Genomic DNA, 16,336 nt, shown 5'->3' with positions numbered 1-16,336 from the left:
TGGAAACTCTATGGGGAAGTTCTACTCTGTCCCGTAGGGTCGCCACGAGTCAGAATCGACTCGACAGCAACGGGGTTTTCTTAAATGAAAAAGTTATGTATCAGTTCACAGAGCTGAAACGTCCAGGAATAAAGCTTGCTTCAGGGGCTCAAACGATGTCTCCAGAACCCAACATTTCTCTCTCATCACCCCACCACTCTTCCTGCCACGCTATTACCCCTCCCAACCCTAAGCCTGTCCACAGTCACTGGTCACACACACAGTTCCTTCCCCTGTGGGTGTCGACTTAAGAGACACATCTTCCGAGAGAACTTCCCGGACTATCACGGCCCGACAGGGCGCTCGCTCGCCGTCACCCTCCATCTCAGCCCTTTGCTCCTTTCACCGCACTGACTGCCACTTGCAATTCCTTCCTCTTTCTATCTAATTGCTTTTTGTTTATTTCTTCCACTACATGAGGGCAGGCATCAGGCCTGCCTTTGTCCCTCTTGTGTCCTCTGCACCCAGCACTTGGTGGGCCCTGCATTGTTCACTGACGGACTATTTCCCAATAAACCCGTCTGCACCACCCAGGGACATAATATCGATATAAATCATGCCGCAGCCTAAATAACGTGGATTTTACCCAAACTACAATGTTGCTGTTGTTGTTAGGTGCCACGGAGTCAGTTCTGATTCACAGGGACCCCACTGGCGGTCCTGCGCCCCGCTCACAGTCCTTGTTCTGCTTGAGCCCATTGTTGCTGCCACTGTGTCAGGCCATCTCACTGAGGGGCTTCCTCTTTTTCGCTGGCCCTCTACTTTTATATATACTACATATGCTGTACTGGATCACTGATGGCACAGGGGTTAAGTGCTCAGCTGCTAACTGAAAGGTCAGAGGTTTGAACCTAGCAGCCGCTCTGTGGGAGAAAGATGTGGCAGTCGGCTTCCGTAAAGATTTACAGCCTTGGAAGCGGTCATGGATTGAATGATGTCCCCCAAAAAATGTGTGTATCAACTCGGCTGGGCCACGATTCCCAGTATTGTGTGGTTTTCATGTATGTTGTAAATCCTGCCTCTATGATGTTAATGAGGGAGGATGGGCGGCAGTTGTGTTAGTGAGGCAGGACTCAATCTGCAAGGCTGGATTGTGTCTTGAGGCAATCTCTTGAGAAATGAAAGAGAGAAGCAAGCAGAGAGACGGGGGACCTCATACCACCAAGAAAGCAGTGCCAGGAGCAGAACGTGTCCTTTGGACCTGGGGTCCCTGCACGGAGAAGCTCCTAGTTCAGGGGAAGATTGATGACGATTGATGAGAAGGCCGAGACAGAGAGAGAGAGAGAGACAGAGAGACAGAGACAGAGAGACAGAGAGGGAACGCCTTCCCCTGGAGCTGATGCCCTGAATTTGGACTTTCAGCCTACTTTACTGTGAAGAAATAAATTTCTCTTTGTTAAAGCCATCCACTTGTGGTATTCCTGTTATAGCAGCACTAGATGACTAAGACAGAAGCCCTATGGGGCAGGGGCAGTTCTACTCTGTCCTACAGGATCACTATGAGTCGGAATTGACTCGACAGCAGTGGTTTTTTTTTTTTTTGGTATACATGCTATATGTGTGTGTATGTATATGTGTACACATACACGTATGTATGTAACACAGCTCCCTGAGTGATGCAATCAGTTTGCATTTGACTACTAACCTAAAGGTTAGCAGTTTAACCTCCCCCCCACCCCGCCCCAGAAGTGCTGTGGAAGAAAGCCCTGGAGATCTGCTTCTGTAAAGATTACAGCCAAGAAAAGCCTACGGAGCAGCTCTACCCTGTAACACAGAGTCGCTATGAGTCAGAATCAATCTGATAGCAATGAGTTTTGTTTTCCTTTTTTTAGTATACAGTGTGAAATGTAGCACTTGGATTCATCCATATCTTTATTTCCATTACTTACAGTCAAGAGCTGAAATAGTTTCAGCCACCATTTCCTTATTTAAGAAACAAAGTTTAGCAAATGGTTAACATTAATTCACATTTTTTAAAGCCTTGAGGATTTGTCACTACAGAATGTGAATCTCTTAAAGATTGTTATTTGAGGATTTATTTGAAGTCATTATTAAAGTTACTGTTAGTAGTTATGACATGGGCCCTTAAAACAGAGATTATCAAATCATAAAGTTACTTTATTAAGTCTCAGAATAAAAAAAAAAAACTGTAGTCTTGGTAGTTGGATATTTCAATATAATAAAGTTCCTACAGTTATAAATATTCTTTAAAAATTAAAGTAACCTAATTTTAATAAAAATTTCATCATTCCCCCCATTGATTTAAATAAGGATTTCAGAGAAATCTTATAATTCGATTGTTTTCCAATTGGCAGTGATGTTTCTATCTGACCACATCTTCTTTGTATTCTCATGAAGGAGCACAGGACCCGGTACACGGTGGGCTGGACTTGTTGAATGACTAAGTGACGGCAATAAAATTCAGGTGGCTTTTACACAAAGTTCACCGCAGCACTTCTCACAATAACCAAAAAGTAGAAACAATCCCACTGTCCACCAACAGACGAGTGGAGAAACGAAATGTGGCATATATGTACGATGGGATATTACTCAGCCACAAAGAGAAATGGAGTCCTGATACACGCCACAGCGGGGGTGAACCTGGGAACATCATGCTGAGCGAAACAAATCAGCTGCAAAAGTGACAGGCAGAGTAGCCAGCAGCCGCTCAGCCATCACCAAGCAAGAGGTCCCCCTCCTGCCCCTTATCATCAGAACCTTAAGGGACAGACAGCACTGCATGTGGCTCAATTAGCAGTCGCTCAGCCATTATCATGGAGCCCTTGTGTCGAAGTGGTTAAGAGCTACAGCAAGCTACCAGAAAGCTGGCAGTTCGAATCCACCAGCCGCTCCTTGGAATGGACTCGATGGCAACGAATACGGATACGGCCATTATCAAACAGAACCTGCCCCCTCCTGTCCCTTGTCCGCAAAGACCCTGAACGCTGCGTGTGGCTCAGTTCCTGCCTTAAACCAGTCAAACCCAGTTTACCAGTCTCAAAGTGTCCCAAAGTCTCCGCCCAGCTTATCTGCCATTTTCTGTACATACTAAGGGGAAAAAAGCCATTTGTCTTACTGCCTCCTCGCCATGATAACCTACGGAGTCCATGTTAGTATGTCCTTCCTTGTGAAGGACGGTAAAAGGTTCTGCATCCACTTGTTCAGGGAGCTTGATCTGAGTACACACCTCCTAGTCCAGGGGAACTCCTGACTCCTGGCTCCTGGCCTTCTCGCTTGCAGTAAATGCTCTTCCTCCCTCCTCACCTCGCTGCTGTGTCTTTACCGACTGTCTTTACCGACGGGAAGTCCCAAGGGGCAGGACCTGCTTTGGGTAACAACAGGCCAAATACTGCATGACCTCATTTATGTGAAATAAGCAAATATATGGAAACCAAAGATTATGAGTGATTACCAGAGGTGGAAGAAGGGGGGGACGGTGAGCTGTTGTCTAGGGGGCACTGGGTTTATGTTAATGGTGGTGGAATGATTTCAAAAAGGATAGGGAGAATGGTAGAAACTGTGAGTTGGCAGGTGTTTGGTTATGTATATTTTTACCACAATTAGAAAAAAAAGACTTAGCACCTCAGCTCAAGGTGCCACACTTCAACCGCCAGAGCAGCTTTAGAGGTTAGTTCACAACCTCTAGGCAGACACCAAGTCACCACGGTTGCTACCGAGCCTTTGTTAATAACCAAACATCTCAGCCTGGACCTCTACATTTGGTAAATCTGTATTTTCTCACTGCTTTTCATTAAATGGCACATCCCAGCAGTGACAGTCCTGGCCAGAAACAACTCAAATCCTCACAGTTCTCACAGCTGTCTTTCTGGGCATTCAGCTTTTCCTGTACACATTAACTTAAAGAAGGAAACTCCTTTTCCTGGTCCCTCGTCCAGCTGCTACTGGCATGAGTCCCAGGGAAGAGGATATTTTACATTCTTTTGCATACATGACTCAGACTCCATATCTATGAAAGGACGGACGCTGAGTTCAGTGATCTGAGTTCCTTTCCAGATGTTTGCTGGTTTTTGCCTGAAATTAGATCTGCAAAACTCAAACCAGCGCTCCTCTGCGCCTAAGAAATTTGTTTTAGTTATTTCTGTTCCTTAGTGAATGTCTCTTTATCTGCCCCCCTCCTCCAAAAAACAGTAATAATAAATTAACTAAAATAAAAAACAGAAGGCTCTGAGGCAAGGTGTTTGTACCTCTGCACCCAAGTACTACTTCTGCCAGGATTACCCTTTGCCCTAATGAGGGATCACCTGCCACTTAACACTCAGCTTAACTCAGCTTAAGCATTTCCTCCACCATCTTCCCAGATCCCCCAGGACAGCTGGCCCCTAGTCTAAGTGGGCCCACGTACCTGTCAACACTGCCCACTGGTACACTTACGTAAACCAGCAATTTCCACCCCAGATGAGGTCTGCCTCTTCCTACACTGAAGCTGTCTGTTCATCTTCATTTGCCCACGTGCTCAGTACTTAGTATATGCGCAGTAAATGCTGCAGAAAAAAACCAAACTGCTCCATCTGGGTCGTGAAGCCTCAAGAGGGCAAGTAGTGAGCTTTGAACTGTTAATTTATCTGATGATTTTTCTGAACTATAAAGCAACAGGAAATGGAGAGAAGTAATTGGCAAGCTCTGATTTTTTTAAATGTACAGTGATTTCCGAAATAAAGTCTTTCCCACCAACACAACCCCCTCCCCCACCAGCCACTCCACGGAATCTGGGGACTTTGCTACCCTTAGAGAGGTCTGGGGGCCCTGGCGGCACAGTGGTTAAGAGCTTGGCTCCTAACCAAAAGGTTGGTAGTTCAAATCCACCAGCCGCTCCTTGGAAACCCCGGTTTGGGTTTTTTCTCACAGTGTGATAGTTATAGATGCTCAATATATATTATAGGCAAAGTACCCATATATTGATTTTATTCTTTTCAGATTTTAGTTCCCTTAAAACTTTGTTGATTATTGATAATGTTCTCTCCTTCCTCAGTGTGTAGAACCAACGGGTTTGGTTTGGTTTTTAGAGAGGTCTAGAAGAAAGGCCTGGCGATCTACTTCCAAACATCAGCCAATAAAAACCCTACAGGTCACAACGGTCCCAGCCGCATTTCATCCCACTATGCATGGGCTACCATGAGCTGGAGACCCACTCAACAGCAGCCAACAAATGGCAAAAAAAGGCCTACTCATTTTTGTTTACACTTGGTGGCTATGTCTCTTTATCTATTTTCATCTACGGATTTCTCCTCTTCTTCCCCCTGCCCCCTTTTTTTTGTTGAAGAAACAGATTTTTGTCCTGTAGAAACTTCCCATATTCAGGATGATTGCTCCTCTCTGGTGACGATTCACAAATTCCTCTGTCTCCTTTTATTTTCTGTAAACCAGTCGTTAGACATAGAGGCTTCATCAGATTCCGGTTCAATTTTTCGGTAAGAAAATCTCATAGGTGGTGGTGTGTACTTCTGGCAGGAGGCACAGGACATTCATGTCTCTCTTCTTTGTAACATTAACAGCTATTAATGATCATTACCTAGATCCAAGATCTCATTCCAAACCCGTTGCTGTCGAGTCGATTCCGACTCCTAGCGACCCTACAGGACAGAGCAGAACTGCCCCATACGGTTTCCAAGGAGCAGCTGGTGGATTCTAACTGCTGACCTTTTGGTTAGCGGACGAGCTCTTAACCACTGCACCACCAGGGCTCCAAGATCTCATTAAGGGTATGTGAAATGGTGATATCCCATCATTCCTTTTCTTTTTTTTTTTTTTTTTTTACTGTACTTTAAATGACAGTTTACAGAGCAAATTAGTTTCTCATTAAACAATTAATACACATATTGTTTTGTGGCATTAGTTGCCAACCCCATGACATGTCAACACTCTCCCCCCCTTCTCGACCTTGGGTTCCCCATTACCAGCTTTCCTGTCCCCTCCTACCTTCTCATCCTTGCCCATGGGCTGGTGTGCCCCTTTTAGTCTTGTTTTGTTTTATGGGCCTGAAGGGTGATCTTCAGTACTGAGTTAAAAGGGTGTCCGGGAGCCATATTCTTGGGGTTTTTCCAGTCTCTGTCAGACCAGTAAGTCTGGTCTTTGAGAGGCCTACTACTATAATACAGCTGCACTCAGAAGTTCCTTCCGCCAACAAAGGCAGCAGGTGTGCTTTACTGCCTCAGAGACATTAGTGCTATTTCATGTCTCAATAGCTAAAGGTCAAATTTGAAACCAGTGTTCATGGCACTATTCTGAATTACTCACCTAAATAAAATCCTGCTGAGAGATCTACTACAGGCAGTCCCCAATTTCCGATGTGTTTGAGTTACGGACGACGAACCGCACTCACCACGGTCCTTTTTCTTCTACATCTTATCATTAGTAACATGTACTACATACAGTGTTGCGGGGCACAATTTGCTGATGTTATTATTCTCAGATGTTCACTCGCAGATGTTCAATTTTGATTTTCTTTCAAAACACTGCCTATAGATATAGTTTTCTAAACTAAATCAGGGGTTTCAGTTATTTGAAAACACAGACCCAAAACGCTGATCACTTTGCCAAAAGTCCACAGGCAGATTCAGGAAGCAGTGAGATGTTACCACGAAATATCTGAAGAAAAAAAGAAAGGGACGCCACAGACAACTCTCACTAGTTTTCTGACGAGAAACTCCACCCCCGTTCCCAGGGATAATCCCGATGATCCAGAACCTTCCACAAGTGGAGTGATTACTGCAACTGGCAAAATGCCAGCGTGGTCCAACTCTTCATCGTCAGAGTGAATGTTTATGATTTGTGTATTTTTATGTATGTATATGTGTATTAAAATAGATCTGTAAGTTTATACGTAATATTTCAACCCTCAGAGAAAAATAAAGATTGGATATAGAGAGATACTGGGAAAAAATGGCAATAATCATGAAAAGTAAATAAAATTTTTTAAAAATGAGGCATTCCACTCACGTCAGAACGGATGTACGATGGAGTCATCGGATCAGAACCCCACGGTAAGTTGGGGGCTACCTGCACTACTATTTCTACTTCTGCAGCACCTTCTGGTATACCGCAGGCATGCACACAGAGCCTGTACAGTGTGCCCACGGTCACTTGGCTAGTAAATGGCAAGGCTGGGAGTGGGACCCCAGAAGTCCAGCGTAGAGTCCACACTCTGAGCTACACTGTGCTGCTGCCCCCCTAGTGGACTGGGGTGGGTGAGGAAGACCCTCAAGAACGATGCTATCTCAAGGACACAGCCCTACGGGTCGGGAAGCTCATCAAAGGGGGAGAAATGCAAAGGGAGCAGAGAACACAAGTTCTGAGACAAACACCTGGAGTGGGGAATGTACACCAAAAAAGCAGTTCTATACCAGCTACAGGCTGGGACAGGAGAAAACCACCGGCTGAGAAGTCTGGCGTCTGCCATCGGGAAACCAATGGCCGCGGATAAACTGCTTAGCATTTCTCAGCCTCAGCCTGATTTGTAAACTAGCCAGGATATCGCTATCCTTGCGGTTATTATGAAGATTAAATTAAGAAAACACCTAGCACAATACCTGGCATCGAGTAAGCACTTAACTGCTTTTTTAATTAAAAAAACCCATTGCCGTTGAGACAATTCCGACTCATAGTGACTCCACAGCAACCCTACAGGGACCCTATAGTACTCTCACCCCTAGACAACAGTATCCATCCCTGAAATGACTAACACCCCTCCTCCCCACGCCCTTGGGAACATCCACAAACTCTTCAAGGCCCTCCACCTCTCCTAAGAATGTTCCCCTACCTCGCGGCTTTGCCTGAGACCCAGGTGTACCCTGGGGACACCGCATCCTAAGCAGATGCTGTAGTCCCTCTCATGCCATATGCCTCAGGGCCAGAAAGGATAAGGTTCTTCCTGATTCCCCACTGTCACATCCAATTCACTATTTCCCCTAGCCCAATCATCCCCTCCTTTGAGGCTTGTGCATTCCATCTTGTTGCTATCATCTACGGACCTCCTGACCACCTCCCTCATTTACTGAAAACATCTGCTTCTGGTTCACAGATTTCCTTTCTACCCCAACTCTCATCCTCCTCCTCAGTGGCTTCTATGTCCATATAGATGACCCATCCAATAGCCTGACCTCTCCATCCCTTGGCCTTCTCTCCAAAGACCTTTCTTTCCCTTCATTCCACTTGACACTGTCATGGTCAAACCCTGACTTCATCATCACCAGAAACAGTATGTTCTTTAACCCCCCAACCTCCACCTCCCATCGTTCTAGCTCACCTCCTCAAATACCCTCATTGCCACAGTTCTCGGGCTTCTTGACACCTGGGAGCATTGGCCCAAGCACTTTCCCTCTGCCTATCAATCCCCTCACCGGGCTCCACTTTTGCCCTTAACCAGTTTAGATTCCCCAGCCTGACATTATATAAGCCTTTTTGGAATACCCACACCTCCCTGCTGCCTTCTCCTCTGTCCCGCTCACCATTCTACTATCAGAGCCCACACCTGGCAAACAAACGCTGCTGGAGAGAGAAAAAAAAATCACGTAGCCAGCCTTCCTGAACTTCACGAAGCTGGAATGGGCATTCACTCCACACTTCCCAGAAATCTCACTGCTTCTCCTCTCCACCCTCCCTATGTTCATCTCAACAGGCAGTATCTTTGTTCCCAGAGAGAACTGAAACCATCAAGCACAACGTTGCTATTACTTGAGGACCTCCTGGTCCGCTTTTCCTCTCTACAGGATCATCCCCAACAGCAGACGGCCACTTTCTACTTAAACGTCATCCTGAATACACACACAGCCCCCACCCCCAATCCCCCATGTCCTTCTAGTTAATGGTACAATTCCTCTACAGCCCTGGTTATCTATACCAGTACCTCCCAAACTTCAATGTAGGCATAAATTGCCTGGAGATCTTGCTAAAATGCATATTCTGGTTCAGCAGGTTTGGTGTGGGCCCCAAGATTCTGCATTACTGACTCACTCCAGGTCCACAGACCCCGTTGTGAGCAGCAAGGCCCTGTGCTTCCTTCTCCCGCTGCTTCACTTATGACATCCACCACGATCCAGCTTCCTCCCCAGCAGAACTTCACGGAAACTGGTCTTGTCAAGGTCACCAACAAACTCCATGTTACAAACTCCAATAAAAACTTTTCTCTTTCTCTTCCCCCATCCCTTTTTAAATGAACATGCAGCAACTGTGACAAACTTTGCATGGAAAGGGGACAGCCCCTAGGAGGCCAACTCCAAGCTCCGTCTCGGCATCTCCCTCCTTGATGCTTTCCTTCTCAGCATCAGAGACACCACATTCTCCCACCGTTCTTAGTAACTTGCGTTTCTAACAAATTCCCAGGAAGTTATACGTAAGAATCACCTGGGGATCTTGTTAAAATGGAGATTCTGATTCAGTATATCTGGGGTGGAAATGCAAATTCTCAGTAGGGAACTTATCAGAAACGCAAATTCTCAGCAGGGATGTGAACCTGAATGAATGGACTCCAAAGCCCTGCCGTCCGGTGGCTCTCTCTCTCTGCCTTTTGCCAAGTCCTTCTCCTTTACCTGGTAATCCTCCAAGCTGGGTCTTAGCCCTTCTGATCTCTATGTTGCCTCCCTGGACAAACTCGTCCATTCCGGTGGCTTTATATGCAGCTCCCAAACTTCTAAAATGCAGTCCAAGCCCTTCGCCTGATGCCCAGACTCACACTGCTCAGCCTAACTGCCATCTCTCCCCGCTTGAGTATCCTGCAGGAATCTCAAACTTAACATTCCCAAAACACAATTCTTGGTTCTTCCCCCCATAATCTGCTCCTTCTCCACTATTCCTCACCTATTAGTTATTAAAGCCGCTTGCAGTATTCAAGTCATTACTGAAGCCAGAAACCTGAGAATCAGCTTTGATTCCCCTTGCCTCAACCGCAACTCAGTTCATGATCAATTCTGATTCCATCTCCAAAATACATTTCCAATCCATTCACTTCTTCCATCTCCTGCGCCACAGCCCTAGCCCCAGTCACTACCCACTGAACCTCAGCTGTAGCTTCTGAAGTGACCTCCCCTTTGCCATTCTAGGCCCTCTCCACAGTGAATGTTCTAAAAATGGAAACGAACACGTGCTTACAGCTCGGTAGTGGCTCCCCAGGAATAAAATCCAAACCCTCTATTCACTGTGGCCTAGAGAACCCGGGACAGACCTTTCCCCGACCAGCTCTGCCTTCTTCCACTTCCCTGAACACGCCGAGTTCTTTCCTACCTAGGTCCCTTTCACATGCTCTTCCTTCTTCCCGGATTACATTCTGAAGACCGGAGGCAGCAGGAAGCAAGGCATAGTCATCAAACTGGTGAAGGACCTTCGTGGCTATGTGCTGCAGACAGAAAGAGGTGGGGCCTGGGGCAAGATGAGACTAGAGAGGTATGTAAAGCTTAGATCATTCAAGACCCAGTAGGAATGGAACAACCAGAATGGAAATAATGAGAATATTCACGCATTGTGACGAATATAACCAGTGTCACTGAACAATCTGTGTAAAAATTCTTGACTGGGAACCTAAACTGCTGGGTAAACCTTCACTGGAAACACAATCTTATTTAAAAAAAAAAAAAAAAAAAACCCCAGTGGGCCAAGTTTGGGGATTTTAGACTTTCTCCTGAGAGCACTGGAAAGCCACGGAACAGTTTTAAGCAGAGAGATGACATAATTAGACTTGCGTGTTGGAAAGATCATCCCGGATATGAAGACGCAGCAGGGCAGGCCAGAGGCAATGGTAGCTAGCCTAGGGGGATGGCCGTGGGCATGGACAAAGGGGGTGCATTTCAGAACGATTGCTATTAGCTGCTGTCAAGTGAGCCCCCAACTCATGGCGACCCCACGTGTTACAGAGTAGAACTGCTCCACAGGGTTTTCTCGGCTAGAAGCTTTACGCAAGCAGTTCATCAAGCCTTTCTTCTGCAGAGCCACTGGGTAGGTTCGAACCGCCAACCTTTAGGATGGTGGCCGGTCACAAACAGCTTGTGCCACCCAGGCTCCTTACAGAACTATTAAGGAGGTTAAAATATGGCAGGACTTATTGAACGAGCATATAATAGATATGTAAGTATTAGCTGAGGTACCATATTGACTCATAATAGGATCAGGGCTCCCTAGGTGTCACAAATGGTAAAGCACTGGGCTACAAACCAGAAGGTGGGCACTTCAAACCCAGAGGTGCCTCGGAAGTAGGGCCTGGCAAGCAGCTTCTGAAAGGTCACAGTCTTGAAAACCACATGGAGTGTCGTTCTGCTCTGCGCATTTGGAGTAGTCATGAGTCAGAACTGAGTCCACAGCAACAGTCCACTAACAATGACCGGATCAGCTAATATTCTGGCCACCGATCCCTTCCTGTTTTTATGGGGGGCGGGGGCTGACAGGAGTCAAAGGATAAAGAAAAGATACTAGCTCAGAAATTAGGGCACAGGATGGGAAGAGAGGTAAAACAGGAAGCGGAGGAAACGTAAACACTGCTGACTCTTCAACTCTGCCTAATGGCAACTAACAACGTTCAACCGGGTCGAGACAAACAAAGATAATTCAGAGGAGTTCATCTTCTTGTAAATTAACATGATTTATTACGTCTTTTGTTATAAAGATGCTTGATTCAAAGGATATTTGTTATACGAAAATATTAGAATCACAGACTTTTTAGAGATGAAAGGAAACTTAGAGATCGTGGAGCCAAAAACCCCTCCTTCTACAGATGCTGAAGCTAAGGCTCAGAGGGGTCACATAACTCTCCCAAGGTCAAGTGGCAAGGCCAGACTTCAGGCTCAGGAGTCAGACCACCTCGTCCTAAACTCTGCTGTCCACCCACAGACACCTCAGAAAGATTTCCTCGAGTCTAACAGAATGAAGCTCTTCTTTTACCCAAGTGGATAATTAAAATGTATGAAGGCTTCAAAAGAGAACTGGGAGCGTGGGGCCAGGGTTTAGCTTCTCTTAAATTTTTTCAGAATACACAGATGATTAACGACTAGTTTTCAGCTGTTTATCAAGGAAGTCATCTTGGCAATAATTTTTACCAACCCGTTTTAGGGTTAAAAAAAAACCTTAGCTGTTCCATTTGGTTTAGGGACCAGCAGGATTTTAATTTCCAAAGCTACTGCATATTTGGCTAATTAACCCTAGCATCTGACAATGAAGAACCAAAAGAAAGAACCAAGTTTCCAATATAATATTAAAAATTTCTAGAATAGTAAAAACTCCAGCTGTATTTTCACCTCCACCAGTACCACATACTTTTTAGCAAGCACCTGAAAAAAAGATTTTTCCAGTAATGTCTGGTCTAAACCTTAAGAAACATTTTTTAAAATAAGTTGTTGTAGCTAGTCTCCAAGAAAGCTGATGGCCTCCAATCTCCCCCTCCCATGATCTTCTCCCACACTGTAACAGTGGGTTCTGCGTCCTCGAAGAAGTGTGTCACTTCCGAGATGAAGTTATAAAAGAGACCTGCAGCTTCCATCTTGCTCATCCTGTCTCTCTCAGATGGCTGGCTTTGTGGAGAAAGTTAGCTGCCGGTGTTGTGAACAGCTACATGGCAAGGACCACGTGGTAAAGACCTGAGACCTCCAACCAACAGCCATGTGAGTTAGCCGTCTTGAAGGCAGCCCCTCCAGTCCCAATGAAGCCTTTGGATAACTGCGCCCCCGGAGAGATCCTGAGCCCGAAGCACCCAGCCAAACTGTTCCCAGATTCCTGGACTTCAGAAACTGTGTTAGATAATAAATATCTATTGCTTTACACTGCTAACTTTGGGTTAATTTGTTCCACAGCAGTAGAAAATTCATCCACGTAGCAAACAAACTTTAGAGGTAGCCAGCCACACAGTACCTAACTACCATATTTCCTTCAACTCATGACATATATCAAGTAAAATTACATAGGTTAGAATATTCTAATCTGGATAAGGCCTAACTTAATACTTGCTATGTCAATTCCCAGAGCTCTGGTGGCTCAGTGGTTAAGAGCTCGGCTGCTAACTTAAAGGTCAGCAGTTAGAATCCACCAGCTGCTGTCTGGAAACCGTACGTGGCAGTTCTACTCTGTCCTATAGGATTGCCATGAGTCAGAATCAACTCAACGCCAATGGGTTGTTTTTTTTTTATGTCAATTCCCAATCTAGTGAGCCTAAAATACACTGAACATAAATTGCCCACAAAGCATAGACAAAAACAATATATTAGCAACTGTAACAGAATCTTTTTCCACATTTAGATTCCAAATAAAAACAAAAACACAACAACTCCCAAAAGAGATTCGTTTATAATCATAACAGAGAACACGCAGATAAATTATTTTTAAAAGGTTACATGAACTTGAAATGGAGGCCTGGCTGGCATTTCACACTTGTTGCACTAACCACATACATCTTCCCTCTTTGACACTGAGCTTCCTCATTCTCCTCATCTTTCTTTCCACTCTTGCCCATGTCAAGCTCACACACCTCGTTACCAACTGCCCTCTCTACTCTGTGGAACATCTAAGATATGTGCATGTGTACACCCATATTTATACTCCTAATTACCAAAATAACGGAGGAGCTAAAGGAGACAGCTAATGGCTAAATCCTCAAGGACTAATATTTATCTGGTATTGACTGTCGTTGTTAAATGCTGTCGAGTTGGTTCTAACTCATAGCAACCCTATGTACGAAAGTATGAAACCCCACCAGGTCCTGCGCCATCCTCACAACGCTTGTTATGCTTGAGCCCACTGTTGCAGCCACTGTGCCAATCCATCTCGTTGAGGGTCTTCCTCTTTTTTGAGGACTCCCTACTTTACCAAGCAGGATGTCCTTCTCCAGGGACCGGTCCCTCCTGATAACATGTCCAAACTACGTGAGATGAAGTCTCGCTATTCTCGCTTGTAAAGAGCATTCTGGCTGTACTTCTTTCAAGACAGATTTGCTCATTCTTCTGGCAGTCCATGGTATGTTCAATATTCTTCGCCAACACCATACTTCAAAGGCATCAATTTTTCTTTGGTCTTCCTTATTCATTGTTCAACTTTTGCATGCATATGAGGTGACTGAAAATACCATAGCTTGGGTCAGGTGCACCTTAGTCCTCAAGGTGACATCTTTGCTTTTCAACACTTTAGTCTCTTGCAGCAGATTCGATCAGACCCTTAGCAGTCATGATAGTGAGACTTTGACTCACTTACTTTGGACACATCATCAAAAAAGATCAATCACTAGAAAGGGCCATTACGCTGGATAGAGGGTCAGTGCAAACGAGGGAAACTTTCAGTGAGATGGATTGACACGACAGCCCCAGCAATGAACTCAAACGTACCAACAATCATGAAGATGGCGCAGGACTGGGCAACGTTCCGTTAGTGAGGCTGCCATGAGCCAGAGCTGCATGAAGGGCGATGAACGGAACACTGGTTAGATCACAGGGTCTGTGCCAAGAAGATAGCTGATGCTCACAGTTTTCCCCCTCTTGCTCTCCCCTCACCCCACGTGTTTAGGGAAGAGCTCCATTTCTCTGGTTACTTTCTGTCTTTGATCTAACATTCAAACTTTTCAGCAGCAACACAGATTCATTTAAAAAAGAAATCCCAGTGTCTTGTACGCCTAACAGCAGGGGCTGTCTGTACAGAAGTAACGAGAGCCAATGAAAGTGGAACTCCTGTATATCATCTTAAGACAAGTTACGCTAGAAACCTTAGAAGAGTTCACCGAGATCCCGTCCATCCCTGTAGTCCTAGGTTGTTATACTGACTAAACCCACACACAGGGGACATGTAGTCTGGCCAAAGACGCCCCACTCACAGCCTTCTTCCCACCCCTACCCCTGTCCCAACCCCTGCTGCCACAAACAACACCTTAAACAGTCCTTGTTCCATTTGACTTTAACACTTAAGTGAGTGTAGAGCTGTTATCTTTTTCTTTTTTTTTTTTTTTTAGTTTTTTTAATAGTTGCAGGATCTGGCATTCAGAGAGGTGAAAAACCAAACTCCAGATCCCACTACTAGTAAAATTTCAGAGACAAGCATCAAACCTAGGTCTTCAAACCCAACTTTCCTGCTCTACGCAAACCTTGTTCTTCGAACCCAACTCTCCTGCTCTACCCAAACCTAGTTCTTCAAACCCAAATCTCCTGCTCTACCCAAACCTAGGTCTTCAAACCCAATTCTCCTGCTCTACCCAAACCTAGGTCTTCAAACCCAACTCTCCCACTGTACCCAAACCTAGGTCCTCAAACCCAACTCTCCCGCTCTACCCAAACCTAGGTCTTCGAACACAACTCTCCCGCTCTACCCGAACCTAGGTCTTCAAACACAACTCTCCTGCTCTACCCAATATATTCAGTGGTAACTTTCGTGATCACCCCATTTCTGAGAACTTAACTTGTTCCAAGCTTTGACATCCAAGAATCTCTCCCTGCTCAGCTTAGAAGACCAGTCATTTACCCAGCTAAAAGATACACTCTCCTCTCTGATAAGTGGTGCCCACTATCCATCCCAGAGCCTTAACGAAAAGAAATGAGGTTAAGAAACTAAGACAAAGCAAAAAGTTCACTGGGAGCCCTACAAGGGATGGGGCTGGGGGGGTCAAATCAGATAACTCAAATGTACAGTCAAGTCTCTTCTTACTGGCAATCCTAAATTAGTCCAGGAGACACGAGAGCTTCTCCCCAGAAGCCTCACCTGATGTAACACTGAAGCTCAACGTCTCTAATATGCACCTGAATACGAGCACGAAGAGAACAACTGCTCACACAAGCAGTCTGAGGCAGCTCCCCTGCGCCCAGCCGTTCTGAACCGGCCAGATAACCTTCTGGACGTCTAAGAGGACAAGAGCAAGGCGTTCAAGTCCATGGTGCTTCCCGTAAGAAACCACAGTGCATAGGGGCTGGCCCCAAGGAGGAATGACAGGGTGGGTGGGGGCAGAGCAACAACTTCTCGCTCATCTGCAAGACAACAGCGCCTTGGGAGCACAGCTTCACTTCCGCACAAGTTCCTAAGGTAATGGGAAGTTTTCTGCAACCCTTCACAGCTCTTGCTCAGCCCACCGCGGCCACTCAGGCACTGAGGAAGTGGCCCGTCCTCCGGCCAGAGGCCCGAAAGGGCAGGAAATGGGAGCAGAGGCCATCTGTGGGGAAAAGGGAAGGACCGGCGAAACGCGAGGGGCCGGGCCGCCGCCCCCCGAGCCTCGGGCCGGGCTGGGACACCCAGGGGCTGTTTCCGGGGGACCCTCCGGAGACGTGCGGGGCCGGGCGTCGCCCTCCCTCCGGCTTCGGGACGGGACGCGCGGCCAAGCCCGGTGCCGGGAGCC

The 16,336-nt window shown here is 46.0% G+C and overlaps 1 protein-coding gene across 1 annotated transcript in view; it reads right to left on the bottom strand.

Annotated features, from left to right (window-relative positions):
* Window positions 1–16,336, bottom strand: part of RALB (RAS like proto-oncogene B) — a 69,027-nt gene that overhangs the window by 52,391 nt on the left and 300 nt on the right. The window lies entirely within an intron of this gene.

The sequence above is a fragment of the Trichechus manatus genome, unplaced genomic scaffold, assembly GCF_000243295.1.
Source record: "Trichechus manatus latirostris isolate Lorelei unplaced genomic scaffold, TriManLat1.0 scaffold00203, whole genome shotgun sequence".
Lineage (NCBI taxonomy): Eukaryota > Metazoa > Chordata > Mammalia > Sirenia > Trichechidae > Trichechus > Trichechus manatus.
This window is presented reverse-complemented; position numbering and strand designations above follow the sequence as displayed.